This window comes from Bos grunniens, chromosome 24 (genome assembly GCF_055505025.1).
Source record: "Bos grunniens cultivar Pamir isolate PY7600 chromosome 24, Bosgru_T2T1.0, whole genome shotgun sequence".
NCBI lineage: Eukaryota > Metazoa > Chordata > Mammalia > Artiodactyla > Bovidae > Bos > Bos grunniens.
In genome coordinates this window covers 22,419,081-22,440,138 of record NC_141188.1, presented here as the reverse complement: position 1 = coordinate 22,440,138, position 21,058 = coordinate 22,419,081, and the positions used below count along the sequence as shown (strand labels likewise).

Sequence of the window (21,058 nt, the reverse complement as noted above, 5' to 3'; positions counted from 1 at the left end):
TATTGCCTTCCCCTCACTTTAAATCACCTTGGAGAAGGAAATGACAACCTGCTCCAGTATTCTTGCCTGGGAAATTCCATGGACAGAAGAGCCTAGCGGGCTGCATACAGTCCATGGAGTCGCAAAGAATTGGACACGACTAGTTATGCGCACCGGAGAAGGCAATGGTACCCCACTCCAGTACTCTTGCCTGGAAAATCCCATGGATGGAGGAGCCTGGTGGGTTGCAGTCCATGGGGTCGCTAAGAGTCTGACACGACTGAGCAACTTCACTTTCACTTTTCACTTTCATGCATTGGAGAAGGAAGTGGCAACCCACTCCAGTGTTCTTGCCTGGAGAATCCCAGGGACGGTGGAGTCTGGTGGGCTGCCGTCTATGGGGTCGCACAGAGTCGGACACGACTGAAGTGACTTAGCAGCAGCAGCAGCAGTTATGCGCGCACACACACACTTTAACTCAGAGAGCTATGGCCAGTCCCTGGGTCAGGCGCAGGGGTTCATGAGAAGGTGAGGAGAAGCCAGCACCCTTTGGGGGACTGCCTGGTGCCCAGGAACTGAGTGAGTGTGTGTGGTTGGTAACACACCCAGTGTGCACGTGACTCCTCCTCTTTCTTGCTGTGAGGCTGGATCACTGAGGTGGCGGGGAGGGGCAGAGCCTTCCAAGAGGGTGGCAGCAATTGGGGTAGAAGGCAGACAGCAGGTGTTGGGGCCCAAGGTCAGGTAAGAGGAGGGATGGATGGTGAAAATGGAAGAGCATTGGGTGGCCTGAAACTGCCCACCTTCCAGTCCTGCCAGGAGAATGGTCAAAGGAACCCCCTGCTTCCTCTTGGGAGGATGACACGGGGAGGGACATACTTAGGGAATCTCCAGGAGGGCGGTGTATCGTGTCTGTTTTCTTCACTGCTAAATCCCAGGTTGGCCCTGCTTTAATGAGGTTGGGGATGGACACAGGGAGCGAGACTGGAGCGGAGACACCGGAGGAGCAGGGGGGCCCTGGAGCCTGCAGAGATGAAAGGACGGGCAGGTTAACCGGGGGCTGGAAGGTTTGGTGTTGGGCACATAAAGTTGAGACTGCAGGGTCCAGCCGGCCAGCCCCTTCTGCTCATCACCAACCCATCTCCTGGAGGCCAGGGTGCCTTCAGGAGGCTGTCTCCATTTCCAGTGGCCTGCAGGGCCCCCTCCTCTGTCGAGTCTGTTCCTTTGCATTTTCCATCTCATGCTTTATGCTTCAGCAGACTGGCTGCCTTAGTCTCTCACATTCCTCGATGTTTCACGCTGGCCTGCCCTTGCTTTGCCTTCACCCCACCCTCTGTCCCAGCCCCCTCCTCCTGGTTAGGTCATCCCCTTCTCTTTACACCGATGGCTCTGGTACAAACTCATTCATTCATTCCACGGACACTTATTGCTGCCTGTAAAGTGTCAGATGTGACTTCTGGGTGCTGCCACCTGCCCCCACCCCCTCAACCCTCCAGGCCACATAGGTGCTCCTTCTGAGCACACGTTTGGATCTCTGTTCAGTCCAGCGTAATGATTTAAAGCACAGGCCTTGTATCCCACAGATATACAATTTGTATATCTGCACTTCAATTTGTATATCTATGAAATGGGAATATACAACACCTTCCTTGGGGGAGCGGGCTTCAAGCCTAAAATGAAATTGCCCCTGGAATGCATTTAGCACAGCGCTTGGCCCACTCAGAGACAGGGAGGTGTCCTGAGGCTGCTTGTCTGTCTTGTAGCATCACAGGGTTGGGATTCCCTGACTGAGTCCCTTTCCTATGGGACCCAGGGGCTGGCTTCAAGAAGGAAATAGTATTTAGCCAAGTCTGGAGCACAGAGGTGGTGTTAGGCGCGTGGGAAAGGGGAGAGTAGATTAGAGGCATGGAGAGTGAGGAGTATGAGATGAGTAGAAGCCAGCCAATGAAGGGTGTGGGACGCCAGGCCCCAGTTCTGGCCTTAATAACCAGGATTTGGTCCATCCATAGTGGGTCCTCATGATCAGCCGATTTGGGCTTAAGGTCCGAGGCCTTCAGGCAAACTGAGAAAGGCGACCAATGTATTTGAGTGTCTAGAAAAGCATTTAGGATCTTGTGTGACATATGTGATCACTGAGGGGTGAAAGCGTTTGGGGAGTAGTAGTTTCAGCACTTCTAGAATACTCTGCCAAGAGGACCCGGGGCCAGGGGTGGGCAGGAGGGATTGGAGCTGCTTAAGTGGTGGAACCAGGAGGCAGGTTCGCTGTTTGTGGGATCAAGAGCTTCACTTTGCCTGAAACTCTGGGAGGACTTCCTAGGGCTTCCCAGGTGGCACCATGGTAAAGAATCCACCTGCCAATGCAGGAGACATAAGAGATGTGGGTTTGATCCTTAAGTCGGGAAGATCCCCTGGAGGAGGGCATGGCAACCCACTCCAGTATTCTTGCCTGGAGAATCCCATGGACAGAGGAGCCTGGTGGCCTACGGTCCACAGGGTCGTAAAGAGTTGGCCACGACTGAAGCAATTTAGAACGCAGGCACTGGGGGTGCTAGAACGGGTGGGTAGAGGCATTTTGATATGCCTGGGCTGTGACCTCCCCCCAAGCCAGCAAGGGCTGCATTCTATGAGTAATAAAACATGCTAGCTGAAGTCTCCCATTATCTGCAATCTGTCCTCGCAGAAGATCCCATCCACTGCAGTCTTTTAAAGTGTCTTCTTTGCTCATGTTAAGTGGAAGAATTTGCTGGTGCACCCCACAGCAGGACTCTGTGTTCTAAATTTTCCTTACCGTCTGCTTCGCTTGCTGCTGCCAACTCCCGGTCTTTTGTGGCCTGGGTGACTGGTGCCCAGAGAAGAGTGTGTTGAGCTGAGTTGAGAGAAAAAGCTGGTTTGGTTAGAAGAGTCTTATTTTGGATCCTGTGGCCAACGGCCAAAGTAATTTGACGTGCTTAATTTGATATTCCTGGCTGTCCACAACCTGAATTCAGCCCGTCTTTGTCCTGCTCTGCTGTTCCCTGACACATTGATCTACCAGCTGTTTCTTGCCTTTTCAGGCTCCCTCTTTAAATATCCAGAGAAGGAAATGCCAACCCACTCCAGTATTCTCGCCTGGAGATTTCTATGGACAAAGGAGCCTGGCAGGCTGCAGTCCATGGGGTCGCAAAGAGTCGGATACAACTGAGTGACTGTCACTCACTCACTCACTCTCTGAATATCCATAAGGGGAGGCCCCTGGCAGTAAAGAGATAAGTTGATTCTGGGCCTTTGTGTCCTAGTGTGTTTTCCAGACTGTATACATTTGGGAAGGTAGGTTTGGGGAGGCAAGAAAAATTTGCCTTTAGGCAGCTGTACCTGCCTCCTGAGCTATTCTGAGTGAGCCACACTCTGTACCAGTGACTAGCTACTCCCTTTCCTCCAAACCTTCCTAGATTGCAGGGGCTGCTCTGACAGTTGCTATGCCCTCCATGAAGCCTGCTCTGCTGGGCCTGGCCAGAAGTAATCATCCTGCTGCTCGCCCTCGCAGTGATGGGTCTCTACCTTTCCCCAATTTTCTTTCTCTTTAGATTATGATTTGTTGTTGTTCAGTCGCTAAGTCATATCCAGCTCTTTGCAACCCTGTGGATTGCAGCATGACAGGCTTTCCTGTCCTTCACCATCTTCCAGAGTTTGCTCAAGCTCATGTTTGTTGAGTCAGTGATGCCATCCAACCATCTCATGCTCTGGCACCCCCTTCTCCTCCTGTCTCAATAATTTTGAATTCCTTTTCCATTGGGGGAGGAGGGATACTCACTGGCTAGGATCCTGCTTTCATGGATCGTTATATCCCCTGAAGTGATTGCCACTGCTTCCTCTAACTCTTTTTCAGTCACTTATTTTCTTTTTACTTTTCTTTTCTTCAAATTTATAGAATTAATTTTTTTTAAATGAGTTTTCTGGTGTGTATTTTAGGAAGTGACTGAAGATGAAATCTGTAAAGATCATTTGCATTTCAAGTTTAATTCCTCATGTTACCGTCTAGTCTCTGAGGTCCCCTAGCCAAAAAACAAACAAAAAAACCGATTCTTAACCAGCACTGGCTGAGAAGCTGAAAGGCTGAGTAGAACTACAGATAGTCTCATGATGCTGAGGAGATAAAAATGACAAGTTAAGGGCTTATTACAAAGGTGGAGAGATCCTGGAAATACCTCATGGTTATAAATACCCTGTTGCTTCACTCAGGAACCCTGAAGGACTGTATCCTAGGAGAAATGGCTTGCTAAAAATAGGCCAACAGTTATAAAGACTGAAACCCAACCTCAAATTAGCTGACCAGAATAGACCAAGTTTACAAAGATTGAAACCAAGCCTTGAATCAGCTCAGCCGCTGATTGGATTAAGATAATCTGTTCCTGATCTAGTTGCCTGCCACAAACTGAAGAAAATCATGTAACAACATCTAGCTCCTTTGCAGTTTTAAATATATTTATATAAAACATTCATCATTTAGCTAAAGAAATACCAGGCATATAAACAGGCAGGATCAAGAGAAGAAAAAGACACTCAAAACAGACCCACAGGTGATACATATACTCTAATTATCTGATAGACATTAATGTCAGTGATTAATAGATTCAAGAAAGAAGATGACAAGATGGAGAGTTTCATCAGAGAACTGGAATCTACTTATATATAAAAATCAGATAGAAATCCCAGAACTGAAATAGTCAGTGATATTAAGCATGCCTGTGTACTAGGTTGCTTCAGTCATGCCTGACTCTGTGACCCGTGGACTGTAGCCCACCGGGCTCTACTGTCCATGGGGCTCTCCACTGGTGGGTTTAAGCAGTGGCGTAGATGCAGGTGTACGGAGATTTAGTGATCTACAGGAGCAGATAAGTGAATAGAAATATCCTGCCTAAAACAGGGAGAGAAGAAAAGATGAAAAATAAAGGAAATGTCCACCAAAGCTAAGTGATACGTAATGCAAAGGCCGAACACACATGTAACTGAAACCCCAGAAAAATAATGGAGGAAGCAGAACTCCAGGAGGTATAACAGAATTTTCTGAAAACAATGAAATATACCAAGCCACAGACTAAAGTGGCACTGTAAACCCCAAGCAAGAGAATGTAAAGAAAAAAGAAATTTGTCGGTCATATTTCTGAAAACCAAAGACAGAAATGAAATCTGAAAGCAGTCCAAGCAAAAAGACATAATTACCTTCAAAGAAAGAACGGGAAGACTGACAACTGAGTCCTTAACTGTAATGATGGACTCCAGAAAGCAAATATGTCTTGAAACTGTTGAAATGTTTCTATCTAGATTTCCCTCACAGATTTCACAAAGATTTCCCTCTAGGTTTCAGAAAGGTGAAGTAAAATCATTTCTAGACAAGTAGAGACTGAATTTATTGCCAGCAGATGCACTCTAAAAATAGTAAAAGGAGTTCTTCAGAAAGAGGCATATGACCCCAGATAGAGGCATGGATATGTAGAAGGGAATGGAAATCAGTGGATAAGGTAAATACATGAGTAAATCTAAATGAACTGCTGACTGTACAGATGTCTCATGGGATTAAAGTACATGTAAAAACAAAATATACAACAAGGAACAGTAGAAAAGAGTGAGGGAGATAAATGGAATTAAAGTGTTTTAAAACTCTTATCTTCTGGAAAATGGGAAAGTGTTAGTCAATTATAAGTCAATGATGTTGTTTACATGATACCCTTAAAATAACAGTAAAAGAATATAAAGTTAACCTAGTAAGTAGAGAAGGAAATATTTAAAAATACAAGATTAACCTAGAAGAAGTTGAAAATTGAAATAATTGAGAGAAGAAGGGACATTAAACATAAAGGACAAATAGAAAGCAAACAGAACATAGATTTAAATCCAGATCTATCAGTAATTATAGTAAATGAAAATGGACTAAATATTCCAATTAAAACTCTTTAGTTGTGAAACTTATTTTTAAAAAATGCAGCAAAATCCAATTAGATGCTACTTGCAAAAAGATGTTAAATATAGAAATACAGGAAAACTGATAGTAACTGAAGGTAAGAAAGATATACCAAGCAAAAAAGGTGATATTGGAAATGACACAACGTATGCCGTAAGATAGACTTCCCAGGTGGCTCAGTGGTAAAGAATCCACCTGCCAATGCAGGAGATGCAAGTTTGATCCCTGGGTCAGGAAAATCCCCAGAGGAGGAAGTGGCAATCCACTCCAGTATTCTTGCCTGGAGAATTCCATGGACAGAGGAACCTGTTGGGCAACAGTCCATGGGATTGCAAGGAGTTGAACACAACTTAGTGAGCGTGGACTTCCCTGGTGGCTCAGACGGTAAAGCGTCTGCCTATAATGCGGGAGACCTGGGTTCAATCCCTGGATCAGGAAGATCTCCTGGAGAAGCGAATGGCAACCCACTCCAGTATTCTTGGACTTCTGGTGGCTCAGACGGTAAATCGTCTGTCTACAATGCAGGAGACCTGGGTTCAATCCCTGGGTTGGGAATCCCCTGGAGAAGGAAATGCAATCCACTCCAGGACTATTGCCTAGAAAATCCCATGGACAGAGGAGCCTGGTAGGCTACAGTCCATGGGGTCGCAGAGTTGGACACGACTGAGCAACTTCACTTTAGTGAGTATGAGACTTTAAGTCAGAAAACATTTGTAGTTAAAAAGAGGGCAATTCATCAGGGAGATACCAGAAAACCTATTTGTTTGCATCTAGTTATAGAATGTATAAAATTGCAAGAAAAAATAGACAAATTTATAATTAGAGTGGGTTTTAGCATACTGTTAGTAACTGATTGCAGAAGCTGACAAAAAAATCTGTACAGCTATAGAAGATTGGAATCAGTTCAGCTGCTTGGTCATGTCTGACTCTTTGCGACCCCATAGATTGCAGCAAGCCAGGCTTCTCTGTCCATCACCAAATCCCAGAGCTTACTCAGACTCATGTCCATCAAGTCAGTGATGCCATCCAACCATCTCATCCTTTGTCATCCCCTTCTCCTCCTGCCTTCAATCTTTCCCAGCATCAGGGTCTTTTCCAATGAGTCAGTTCTTCACATCAGGTGGCCAAAGTATTGGAGTTTAAGCTTCAACATCTAGTCCTTCCAATGAATATTCAGGACGGATTTCCTTTAGGATTGACTGGTTGGGTCTCCTTGCAGTCCAAGGGACTGTGAACAGTCTTCTCCAACACTACAGTTCAAAAGCGTCAATTCTTTGGCACTTAGCTTTCTTTATAGTCCAACTCTCTCATCCATACATGTCTACTGGAAAACCATAGCTTTGACTATGTTGGCAAAGTAATGTCTCTGCTTTTCAGTATGCTGTCTAGGTTGGTCATAGCTTTTCTTCCAAGGAGCAAGCATCTTTTAATTTCATGGCTGCAGTCACCCTCTGCAGTGATTTTGGAGCCCCCCAAAATAAAGTCTCTCACTGTTTCCATTGTTTACCCATCTATTTGCCATGAAGTGATGGGGCTGGATGTCATGATCTTAGTTTTCTGAATGTTGAGTTTTAAGCCAGCTTTTTCACTCTCCTCTTCCACTTTAATCAAGAGGCTTTTTAGTTATTCTTCACTTTCTGCCATAAGTGTGGTGTCATCTGCATATCTGAGGTTATTGATATTTCTCCTGGCAATCTTGATTCCAGCTTGGGCTTCATCCAGCCTGGCATTTTTCATGATGTACTCTGCATAGAAGTTAAATAAGCAGGGTGACAATATACAGCCCTGACGTACTCCTTTCCTGATTTGGAACCAGTCTGTTGTTCCATGTCCAGTTCTAACTGTTGCTTCTTGACCTGCATACAGATTTCTCAGGAGGCAGGTCAGGTGGTCTGGTATTATCATCTCTTTCAGAATTTTCCAGAGTTTATTGTGATCCACACAGTCAAAGGCTTTGGCATAGTCAGTAAAGCAGAAGTAGCTGTTTTTTCTGGAACTCTTGCTTTTCCAATGATCCAACAGATGTTGGCAGTTTAATCTCTGGTTCCTCTGCTTTTTCTAAATCCAACTTGAATATCTGGAAGTTCACGGTTCACGTACTGTTGAAGCCTGGCTTGGAGAATGTTGAGCATTACATTGCTAGCGTGTGAGATGAGTGCAATTGTGTGGCAGTTTGAACATTCTTCGGCATTACCTTTCTTTGGGATTGGAATAAAAACTGACCTTTTTCAGTCCTGTGGCCACTGCTGAATTTTCCAAAATTGGGATACTAATAACCAAAATATCCTAACTGATTATATAGACCATTACACCCAAGGATTGTGGAATACACATTGTTTACAAATGCACATGGCACATAATTTAGCATATTTGGGTCTTAAAGAAATTTATTCTGTAAATAAAACCCTTCCTATAAAGAAATCTCAGTCTCACATGTCTTTGATAGTGAATTTGCCAAATATTTAGAGAAGTAGGACCAATCTTATACTGAGTCCTTTGGAGAATGGAAAAAGAGTTGCACATTTCCCTGTTCATTTTATGAGACTAGCATAACCCTGAACCCCAGACTTGACAAGGCCATTACAAGAAAGGAAAACTGTCTAGGTCAATCTCTTTCATGAGTGAAGATATAAATCTGAACAAAATATTGGCAAAATAATTTCAACAGTATATTCAAATGATGGGCTTCCCTATTGGCTCAGTCAGTAAAGAATCCATCTGCAATGTGGCACACCTGGGTTGGATCCCTGGGTTGAGAAGATCCCCTGGAGGAGGGCATGGCAACCCACTCCAGTATTCTTGCCTAGAGAATCCCCAAGGACAGAGGAGCCTGGTGGACTACAGCCCATGCAGTCGCAAAGAGTTGGACACAACTAATTGACTAAACACACATATTCAAATGATGGGACAGAGCACCAAAATTCAGTCTAGAAATGAAATATTAGGTTTAATATTAAAGTGCATTGTTATTCAATATGCTAACAGTCTGAAAGATAAAAATAATTTGCTCACAATACAGAAAAAGCATTTGATAAGGTTTGTACCCATTTATGATAAAAAACAACCTTAGCAAACTTGGATCTCAGTGAACTGCCGATATTGATAAAAGATATCTTTTAAGAAATAGAGCAAACATTATATTTAATGGTAAAATTTTGAAAGCCCTGAAATTGAGACTGAGATAGGGAAGTTAGCTGTAATCACTTCTTTTCAGCAAAAATTAGAAAATAAAAATGACAGGAGTCAAATCATCACATATCTAGGGATACATTTGACCAAAGATATTTAAGACCTCTACTTAGATATGGGAGATATTTAAAAACACTAAATTAAATAGATATAAAATGTTCATAAGTTGGAACCTTCAGTATTATGAAAATGTAATTCCAGTTAAAATCCCAGGAGAGTTTTTGGTAGAATTGCCAAATGGATTCTAAAATTTGTGTGGAAATGCGTAAGGCCAAACATGTTCAAGATAGTCATGAAAAGAGCAAAGTTGAAGCACTTGCACTACCAGAAATCAAGAATTCTTTTAAAGTTATAGTGAGCAAAACATCGTGGTGTTGGTGCAAGGTTTGATCATTAGACCACTGAGACAACGCAGAGTCCAGGAACATAGCCGCACACGTTGGTGATGACAGCGGTTATGACGCAGGGTAGTGGGGAGAGTTTGTTCTCTGAGTACAGTGCTGGTCTGTGCGCTCAGTTGTGTCCGACTCTTTTGAGACCCCATGAACTGTAGCCCGCCAGGCTCCTCTGTCCATGGGATTCTCCAGGTAAGAAAGCTGGAGTGGGTTGCCATTTCCTCCTCCAGGGGGTCTTCCCGACCCAGGGATTGAGTCTCCTGTATTGTAGGTGGGTTCTTTACTGCTGAGCCACCTAGAAAGCCTAAACAGTGCTGGGTCAATTAGATACTCACATGGGAACAAGTGAATCTTGACCCTTATCTTGCACTGCATTCAAAATTCAATTCCAGATGCATCACAGATCTAATGGTGACGGGTAAAACAGTACAGCCTTAGACGATAACAGAAAAATACAGTCACAGCTTTGGGTGGGCAAAGATTTTAGACAAGGTGTAAAACATACTAGCCATAATGGGATCAGTTAATGGAGTACATTAATGTTAAGACCTTAGTCATCAAAAGACATCAATACAAGTGAAAGGGCAAGTTACGAAGTGGGAGAAGATAATTATGCACTCTGTGTGTGAACTGAAGTGAAAGTCACTCAGTCGTGTTCGACTCTTTGTGACCCCGTGGACTATACAGTCCATGGAATTCTCCAGGCCAGAATACTGGAGTGGGTAGCCCTTCCCTTCTTCAGGGGATCTTCCCAACCCAGGGATTGAAGCCAGGTCTCCCGTATTCCAGGTGGATTCTTTTCTAGGTGAGCCACCAGGGGAGCCCACTCTTTGTGTATATGTATGTATTTAACAAAGGACTTTATTCAAAATGTATAAAGAGCCTCTACTTTCACTAAATAAGAAAAGACACAATTGAATAGAACAATAGGCAGAAATCTTAAACAGGCACTTTAAGATGATGTACGAATGGCCAATAGACTTTATTGATCAGGGAAATGTAAGTTAAAACTGCATACCCACTAGAAGGGTTGAAATGTAAAAGCACAATAATACTAGCAGCTGATAAAGATGTGGAATCAAAGGAATACTTGCATACTCACTTTTCAGTGCTCTTTTGTAGCTGCAAAGCTGAGTATCTGCATGCTCTATGATCCAGCAATTCCACTCCTAAACAGAGACCCAAAAGATATGTATACATACATGCCCCCAAAGACATACAGACATATACACACAATACATACATATACACACACATATACACACGTGCATAACAAATGATGCGCATCTATCTATTAATGAATGTCTACAGTAGTAATTTGTGTGATAGCAAAACAAAGCTGAAATAATGTAAAGTTTATCAATGTGGAATGGATAATTATATTTATACAATAGAATACTAAACAGCACTGAAAATGTATGGTTATATGTAGTAACATGGATATATAGCAGAGTGAGAGAAGTAAAAGAAGACATAGGAGATTATTTACTGTAATTTATATCAAGTTCAATACAGGGAAACTAGTTGATGATTTTATAAATTAAGATAGCTGTTACCTTTGGTGATAAGGAGGTTTTAGTGGCTGACTGGGGCCCCTGGGGGTACTGGTAATGTTCTACTTTTTTGAAATCTGAGTGGTGGTTACATGGGTGTGATCCCTGTGAAAATCCATAGATTTGTATACTTTTCTAAATGTGATACTTAAATAATAATGTTAAAAAACTTGCTGAGGAAAGCGCAGAGGATAGAAGCAGTTGGCTTTTGCCATTTGAGGATTGGCTGTCTGGAAAGAGGGAGGTGACGATAAACTTCCTGACTTAGGCCGATCCCTGAGCACCATGAGTCTCTGAAGAGCCTGAGGGCCAGGAAGCAGTGACGTGTCTATCGCTGTGGCCCTCTGTCTCCCTTGGAGACACTGGAACTCCATGGGCTCGGCTGTATCCATAGTAGATGATGCTGGCAGGGTCGAGTGCAGTGGGCAGGAGGCAGGAAACCAGAGACCCCTGTTCCCCTCCCCTCCCCTCCCCTCTCCCCACTCCCACCCTCTCCTCTTTTCTTACTCTGCTGCAGAGAGCCGGGATTCTTGCTCGGGAGTCCACACCCACAGATGAAAAAGACAGAAGGATATTTATTTAGAAAAAGGACAGATGTAAATTCGTATTTTGTAGACGAGACACAAATGCTTAGACTTCAGAATGTTGGTGGAACATCAACCCTGTGGGCAGTAGAGAGGACTGCTTTGAGAAGGCAAGAATTGCATTTTCAGAAGCTGAATGAAAAGATGTGAAAAATTTTATTCAGGGAATGTTATGAACTGAATGCTTTTTGTCCCCCTTGCCAATTCCTGTATTGAAGCCCCCAACCTCGAATGTAATGGTACTTGGAGTGGGGACTTCTGCAAAGTAATAGGCTTAGATGAGGACACGGTGGGGTGTGCTCTTGATGGCGGTATATATATTCAAGTGCCCTTTTATTTCCCTAAAATATAAGTGCCCTTATATTTACCTAAAAAGCCCTTAGAAGAAGAAGAGGGGCCAAGGGAACTGGTTCTCTCCATACTACGCTCCAAGCGAAGTCCATGGAGCTCACAAGGTGGCTATTTACAAGTCAGGACAAGGGCCCTCACTAAGAACTGAATCTGTGGGCTCATTAATTGTGGACTTCCCAGCCTCTGTGAGAAATACATTTCTGGTGTTTAAGTCACCAAGTCTACAGTGTTTTGTTATAGCAGCTGGAGCTGACTAAGACAGGGAAGTAAAACTTGACTTGGTTTAACACTCTGATTTCTGCAAGCTGGGGTTGTTGCCCTTTCCCTGTGGATTTTATCTACAGAATGGGACCTCTGGGACCCACTTTATCTGGGACCACTGAGAAGCCCAGCCCATCCATCTTTTGTGAGCATGGCAGTCAAGTTGAAATAAAAAATGCCCTTTGTAAGAACTAAAGTTTTCAGCCTGGTCCCATCTTGGTATTGAGAAAAGTCAAGGAAAGAAACCAGAAACACTTGAGTTTCTGGTAACAGAAAGTTTCAAATATGCATGCCGGTACCATAGTTAGGTTGATCTCCAAATCAGGGTTTCCCTTTAAATTTTGCTTGTTTTCAGTATAACCAAATAGGTCATAATGCCTTATTTACTCCTGAAAAAGTGATCATAAAGGTATTTGCTTTTGGGTCTTAATTAGTGCCTCTTCTCCTACATCAAGTGGGAAATGAAACTTCTTTTCTCCAGTTTAACAGACAGTATGTTTCAGTGGTGTAGAGTTTTCTCCACAGATTTCACACTAATAAGATAGTTTAAACTGCTCTACTTCTTGAGAAAATAATACTGGCTTGTTTGGTTTGTGCAAAAGTCAAAAGAATGTCAGTGGTTTAGGAAATAGACTTAGCGGGAGCAGGTGGCCAGCTGAGTTGTCTTCACCACACCCACCATTTCTGTGCGCTGAGTCTGGCATTTTTATCCACTGATTCAAGAGTCTGCAACGACCAGTTATCTGCACCAGCCAAAAATAGGCACAGAATCTGTTGCTTTGCATGGTATCTCTGCAAAGCGTGTCACGAGGTTTCTTTGAATTGGGAGATTTTCCTGCTAATTTGGGAAGCAGCCGAGGAGACCGACAGAGGTCTCAAGTGTCCCTGGGATCTACACTGTCCTCGCCAAGGAGGCTCAGGTCTTTCCCCGGTTCCCCAGAGCCTGACTTTTCCCACAGCAGTGCTGAAACCACAGACTGCATCAGCTTTATTTCCAAAAAAAAAAAAAAATTTAATTGTGTTTATCAAAGGTAAGTAAAATCCACTGGCACAGCGCAGTTCAAGTTTTGTGAGGATTAGACGTTGCTACATATGTAGCATCTAGATTGTGCTTGGAATAGGGTGAATTCTAAAAAGATGGTTAGTCGTGTAGGTGTGTTGTGTGCTAGCCATGGCTAGATGCTTTACCTACAGAATGCTGACTCCTCACAACAGTTCTGCAAGATACTTACCTACTTCTGCAAGATAAGTAGCTCTTATTTTGGGCTTCCTAGATGGCGCTAGTAGTAAAGAACCTGCCTGCAATGCAGGAGACATAAGAGATGTAGGTTCGATCCCTGGGTCAGGAAGATCCCCTGGAGGAGGGCGTGGCAACGCACTCCAGTATTCTTGCCTAGAGAATCCCATGGACAGAGGAGCCTGGTGGGCTACAGTCCATGGAGTCACAGAGAGTCGGACACAACTGAAGCGACTTAGCAGCAGTTCTTATTTTATTAATAAGGAAGAAGAGCTTCAGAGAAGTTAAGTAATTTATGTAAGGTCACACAGCTACTGGATGGCGGGGCTGGGGACTGAATCCGAGTCCATCTTCCTCTCCTGCTTCTCCACCACCACTGCCGTATTCTCTCTAAATGTGTTTCTCAAGTTGGGATCTGGGCTGCCTGGAAAGTTTGTGGAAGTTTTCTTAGGGAGGTTGTCAATGAGTTTATAGTTTGAAAGATATTGCTTTGTGCAAGAGATCAGCAAGTGTTTTCTTTAAAGAACCAGATAGTAGTTTATGCTTTAGGGGCCGTACTCTCTATGTTGCAGCTACTTAATTCTTCTGCTGCTGCTCACAGCATGGGCAGTATTTAACCAAATAGGTATGTCTATGTTTGAATAAAACTTTATTTATGGGGAACTTCCTGATGGTCCAGTGGTTAAGACTCTTCTTCCAATGCAGGGGGTGTGGTTTTGATCCCTGGTTGAGAAACTAAGATCCCATATGCTGCATGGGATGGTGAAAAAAAAAATTAAAAAATAAAATAACATCTGCAGAGACTTAAAAAATCCAAACCTTTGTTTATGGACATGGGTGACTGGCTGGATTGGGTCTGCAGGCTGTTGTTTGCTGACCCGTTTTATTCCATGATACCTTCTGTTCTCTTCAAACCCCTGCAGCCTTGGGTGCTCCAGCTTCTCTGTCTGTCATCTTAGCAGCTTCTACTCTATCTGCTCAGTTGTCAAAATCCCACATTCTACAAAGTTCCTGACCTTATGGAACCAACAGCCTGGTGGGGAGACAAATGTATGCCACATGGTGAAGGGTAAGGAGAAGAAGGCAAGGGATTGGAGAGTGACGGTGGCAGTGAAGGAGGGACTCTGAAAAGATGATGCTGGAGCAGAGCCCTACCAGAAGGGAGGCATAAACTACGTGGCTGTCTCAGGTGATGTGTTCCAGAGAGAACAGCAAGTGCAAAGGCCCTGAGGCAGCGGTGTGCTTGGCCTGTCTTAGAAACAACCAGGACTCCAGAGGGGCCGGGGTGCAGTGGGTGAGGGCAAGAGTGGTGGGAGAGGGGCAGGCAGGCAGGTGAGAGGCAGTTCACGGAGGGCCTTGGAGGTCATTGCAGGGCTTTATAATGAGTGGCCACTGCAGGGGGTGTTGGTTTGAGCAGCTGAGTGTCATAATTTGACATGGAACAAAGGATCCCTTTGAGCTGCTGAGTGGAGCGAGTGTATAGGGTGAGAGGAGGGGGAGGCTGGGAGCCATTTAGAGAAGGATGGTGGGAGAAGCCTATAGATTCAAAATATGACACCAGAGCCAATGCTTTCCCGACAGATTGAGTAGGATGTGGGAGGAACAGAGGGGTCAAAGTTGACTTGAGGTCTTGGCCAGAGCGGGTGGAAAGTCAGAAAGTGAAAGTCGCTCAGTCATGTCTGACTGTTTGCAACCGTGGACTATACAGTCCATGGGATTCTCCAGGCCAGAATACTGGAGTGGGTAGCCTTTCCCTTCTCCAGGGGATCTTCCCAACCCAGCAATTGAACCCAGGTCTCCCGCATTGCAGGCGGATTCTTTACCAGCTGAGCCACAAGGGAAACCCAAGAATACTGGAGTGGGTAGCCTATCTCTCCTCCAGCAGATCTTCCCGACCCAGAAATCAAACTGGTGTCTCCTGCATTGCAGGCGGATTCTTTACCAACTGAGCTATGAGGGATACCTATGGAACGTCAGAGTTGCCCTTTGCTGAGAGGGGAGGACTGTGGGAGCAGATTTGCCAGGAAGATGAGATCGGGTGCTGCTGCTGCTGCTAAGTTGCTTCAGTCGTGTCCGACTCTGTGTGACCTCATAGACGGCAGTCCACCAGGCTCCCCATCCCTGGGATTCTCCAGGCAATAACACTGGAGTGGGTTGCCATTTCCTTCTCCAATACATGAAAGTGAAAAATGAAAGTGAAGTCACTCAGTCGTGTCTGAACCCCGTGGATTGTAGCCTACCAGGCTCCTCCATCCATGGGATTTTCCAGGCAAGAGTACTGGAGTGGGTTGCCATTGCCTTCTCCAGAGATCGGGTGGGATGTGTTGAGTTGGGACTGCCAGTTGATAACCAGGAGCAGAAATCAATTAGGCAATGAATTTGCAAGTTAGGAGTTTAAACTGGGACTCTACAGAAGAGAATCAGCAGGGGATGGTGGGCTTCAAAGCCAGGGGTGGGCCGGGATTACCTAGGGAATAGGTCAGAGAAAGAGTGGCCTGACCTGGAGGCCATGGCCCCCTCTTGTCCCCGCTCCCTGCCCCTGCCAATTTCAGGCCTCAAGACTCTTACGTAAAAGCATTTTGAAGACTTTCTTGTCAGTCCAGGGGTTAAGACTCTGTGCTCCCGGTGCAGGGAGCACAGGTTCAATCCCTGGTTGGGAAAGTAATATCTTGTTACCACACAGCACTGCCTAAAAATAAATGAGTAAGTAAAATTAATAAATAAAAGCATTTTGATATCTTCCTTCCTAGTCTGTTATCTGTGGAACTACCAGGGATTCCTGGAGCCCATCACCCGCCATGTCCCTCCCCTCTGAAACCTTTGGGGTGTCTGTGCAGCCTGCAGGAGAATGTGGGGGTACAGTCTCTCTCCTGTCCTCCCCACACTGCTGATCTGCAGTCTGCCTGTGGGCAAAGCCAGTGATGTCTGCTGCTGTCCCCGCTTGTCCTCAGCCTGCATGGTTCTTCCCACCTACAAGCACCACCCCATCCCCCAACATCATGTCATAAATATGTGTAGCCATTGTGCTGAAGACATGAAAGGGTTCTAGAGAGATGTCAATCATTGTGTGTGAAGACCGACATCTTTAAAAAGTATTCCCTTGCGATGATGAAGAAGGTATTGGAGATGTGGTCATGTTTGGGAGACAGAGAGAGAGTGGATAAGTTGAGTTTTAGCCATAAAGGGATGAAGAAGGGATGAGGCCAGCTGGCATTATGCTCTTGTCCAAGGGTGAGCACTTTCCCAGCAAAGTTACGAACCCAGGAGCCACATCCCAACAGGAGAGAGCGTCCCAGGGAATAACTTAAGCAGGGTTAACAGACACTTAACTGGGGCACTACTGGCCTGCCTCGAGCAGCCTGGGGCTGAGGAAGAGCAAATAGCTGTCTATTGTTTCTATCAAGTGACATCAATTGATAATGCCTGCCTAGGGGTGCAGTCAAGGTTAGGTCTCAGAAGAATGAAGACGGTCATTGATTAGTCATGTCTACCAGGAGTCTGTGGGGCTGGGTTTGCTTCAGGACCACCCTGGGTGTTTCTGAACTGACATAGCTGTCCTGGGCACAAGAGCACTGGTTCTCTCCATCCACCCGTGGGGAATCCTGCAGTGTGATCTGGCCACCCATCGAGTTAGATCTGACGGGAAACTAACCAGCGGAAGTGCAAAGTAACCAAATGCATTCGCTTTTAAAAAGTCACAGGTTTTCTCCTTGTGCGTTGGAGGTGACCCTTCACATTGTGGTCTGTGTTTTACATCATGGAGTGAATTACACAGAAGCTTCTAAAGAAGTGAAAACAAAGCATCTGGGAGAAAAGTAGATCCCCAGTAGCAGGAGATTTCTTTCACCAAAAGGAAATGATGTTTGTGAAAGTATTTCAAGTGCTATAAAGTGCTCTATAAATGTAACAATTTATTATTATGCGCTGCTGGAGGGAAACCAGCTAAGCCATAACACTAACAATTACAGAACAGACTCCCTACAATTAAGTTGGAACTTGCAGAGAACCTCTGAGGAAGGGCTTTTCCTGAACGCATGAGGCCCTTGATGGTGAGCCCAGGCTGATGGCAGGGACCTGTGTCCCATCGGGGCTTGTGGTCCACCGTGGAGAGGGGCAGTTTATCCAGTAGGGATCCAGCCCAGGCAAGGGTGGCTGTTGCCTCTAGTGCTCTGTGCATTGGCTTCAGATGGGGAGGCAAGCTAGTCACTGAAAATGACTGCTGGGCAGGCAGACGCCAGAGCTGGCCTGAGCCAACCCTTACCCTCGAGAGGAGACATTCTCTGCTCCCTCCCAGCCCCTTCCAAGCCCCTCCCATGCCTTTTCAGTACCGATAACATCAGATCACAAATATTTTTGAATACTAATTTCTTTATAAGACTCTGCTTCTTCTGATTTCCTCCAAAGAGGTGTATATCCAATTTTTTTTCCTATTTTCTTTCATAAAAGGGTGAAAAATTATAAACAATAAGGTACAAATAATTGTCTTTTCTGGTATGAGATAGAGGCTATGAAATGCTCCCTGTCAGTAAGCATCCAAAAACTTTGAATTGGCGGGTAATTTTTTTTAAAAATGGTACTTATTTTTTTAGTCTTGGCTGTGCTGAGTCTTTGTTGCTGTGAGGGCTCTTCTGTAGTTGCAGTTCAAGGGCTTCTCATTGTGGTGGCTTCTGTTGTTGAGGAGCACAGACTTTAGGGCATGCAGGATCAGCAGTTGCGGCTCCTGGGCACAGGCTCAATCATTGGTCGTGCACGGACTTGGTTACTGTGTGACATGTGGGATCTTCTTGGATCAGGGATCGAACCCATGTCTCCTGCGTTGGCAGGGAGATTCTTTACCACTGAGCCACCAGGGAAGCTTGAACTGGCAGACAATTTAAGAATCTTCAAGAGAAAGGTTTGAGCTACTCTTCTTGGTTTCTAGACATACTCAACTGACAAACAGGACTGATTGTCACAAACTGCATTAGGAGTTAGTCTCTCTATAGGTACTGCTTGTCCCTCTGAGCACATCGATGTCAGCAGATGACAGATGTGGCATTTGCTGGCCTGGGTGCTTCCCTCTATCACCGTATGGCTTCTGGGGGGTGCATATCAGGGGCAGTTTCTCCTGTTGTAGTGGTCTGCATCCAGGTAGGAGGGAGAAAACACACAGTCATTTAAACAGGGGAAGTTTAATACCAGGAATTAGTAAACTCTGATGAAAGAGTAGCTGTAGGATAAATGAAAACGCCTCGGGGTACATACCCCAGGGCTGAGGGAGAGCAATCAAGGAAGGACAGACTTGGAAGGGGTTCAGACCTTGTTGGAGAGGGTATAGTTGACCACATTGAATGGCAGAGAAATTTGCTGGTTTCACTGGTCCTCAGTCCCCAGGCAAGCGGGAAGCAGGCCTCCAGGGCTCAGGCAGGGTAGGCGAGCTGCTGTTGTGGGTGTGCCATGGGTGGGGGATACTCAGTGTGAGAGGCTGGAGCACAGGAGTCTGCCTGGAAGGCCACACTGTCAGGAGGACCACAGGGGATGAGGCTGGGGGAGGTAACGAGGGAGCAGAGGGAAAGAGGATGCCAGCATGCCCAGGAGGCCGGGAAGGCCCAATGTCTGTCCTGGGAGGGCTCTGCAGGGTCTGTGAGGTTGCAGGAGACAGCACCTGCTGGGTGGGTGTGGCTGAGCCCCCGCTGGATGTCCTCACCCCATACCATCAACTCTGTCCCCCTGCAGCCCCTTCCTCCTGCATCGTCCCTCCAGCACCTTCTGTTGACAAAGCTTAACACTGTGCTGCTGTAAAGGAGAAGTGCTTGAAGGAATTGCTTTCATTATTGCAGAACATGTATTGAGGGTGAATCTGGAGTTGAGAGGGAAACTCCTGGATAACTGGCTTCCTTGGCCCCCTTCCCTGTAGCACCTGTGGTCCCAGGACCTCTGTGAGGAGGGAGGGCACCCCATTCCTGTGAACGGCCCTGTTTGCTCCTGAAGATTGGCTCACACACGGGCTGGCTCTCTGTTGTTCAGTCGCTAAGTCGTGTCTGACTCTTTGTGACCCCGTGGACTGCAGCATTCCAGGCTTCCCCGTCCTTCACCATCTCCCGGAGCTTGCTCAAACTCATGTGCATTGAGTTGGTGATGCCATCCAGCCATCTCATCCTCTGTCGTCTCCTTCTCCTCCTGCCTTCAATCTTTTTCAGCATCACGGTCTTTTCTAATGAGTCAGCTCTTCATATCACGTGGCCGTAGTATTGGAACTTCAACTTCAGCATCAGCCCTTCTCATGAATATTCAGGATTGATTTCCTTTAAGACCGACTGGTGTTCCACAGTTGATTGGAAGATTGAGTCTTCCCCAACACCACAGTTCAAAAGCATTAATTCTTCGGCATTCAGCCTTCTTTATGGCCCAACTCTCACATCCATACACGACTACTGGAAAAACCATAGCTTTGACCTTTGTTGGCAAAGTAATGTCTCTTCTTTTTAACACATGTCTAGGTTGGTCACAGCTTTTCTTCCAAGGAGCAAGCGTCTTTTTAAATTTTGTGGCTGTGGTTACCATCCACAGTGATTATATAGACTGCAGTCTCTCTGCTGGCAGCTGGGGGAGTGAGGACAGTGGTGGGGAAGGATCATGACCCTCATAAGCTGCTGCACAGCTTGGGGCGAAAGGATGTGCGTGTGTCAGGGACTGAGCTGCCACAGGCCAGCACCCCTGCCTGCCGAAGGGTGTGGTTTAAGACTTTAACTTGACCTTGTGGTTGGGGTAGTGGCATCTCTGACGGCTCACAGAGGGTACCTCCCTCCCTCTCTTTCTCTATTTAAGCTAACTGGAGGGGCAGAACACTTGAAAGATGTGTGTTTCTGCAGCCCTGGACCACTGCTCCCATCATAGCTTGGGCAGTTCCTAGTTCCTGGTTTCTTTGTTGCTACAGGTCAGGCAAGAGGGCAGGTTCCCTGCCTGTCGCAGCGAGGGCTGGATCCAACTCTTGGCCCATGGAGTAAGGGATCAGGTTTAAGTCTGGAAGGGCTTAGGCCTCCAGTGTCCCTCTGCCTGGGCCCCAGCTCCTGGAGATCCTAACTTCATTGATCTGAGCTGGACCTCGACATCACGATGCTTTCGCAGCACCGCCAGGTCTGCGCTGTGGTTTGGAAGCCCAGCCAAGGGGAAGACCCCTGGTTTGAGTCAGTCTCCACTCCCTGGGCTCATGCTCTGCTCCTTTTACTTGTTTGTGCGTCACTCAGCTGTCGCCTGGGAGCATCTTGAAGGCAGAGGTTTGTCATCCTTTTGGTGTATCTGTCCCCCACTCCGTCCCTGGCCAGTGACAGCCTCTGCCTGACCCAGTCTGCACTGACCAGCCCTTGGTTCCCTGACATCGGTGGAGTTGCCAGTGCCCCCAGGTTTATCTCAGACTCAGCCCCAGAAGCCCACTGTCTTCCCTGTGAGATCTGACTTTTCTAGACTTTCTCAGGGTCCAAAGGAGGAACTGAGGACAATCAATCTTGGAGGAGATGTCTGTGAGGCCCATCACAGCCACTGGCTGACTTGGCCTTGGAACACTTGAGCTGCTGCCTGTAGGTATGGGTGTCTGT

The 21,058-nt window shown here is 45.9% G+C and overlaps 1 protein-coding gene across 13 annotated transcripts in view; it reads left to right on the top strand.

Moving 5' to 3' along the window:
• The window catches only part of FHOD3 (formin homology 2 domain containing 3), a 523,276-nt gene that overhangs the window by 17,944 nt on the left and 484,274 nt on the right, over positions 1-21,058 (top strand). The window lies entirely within an intron of this gene.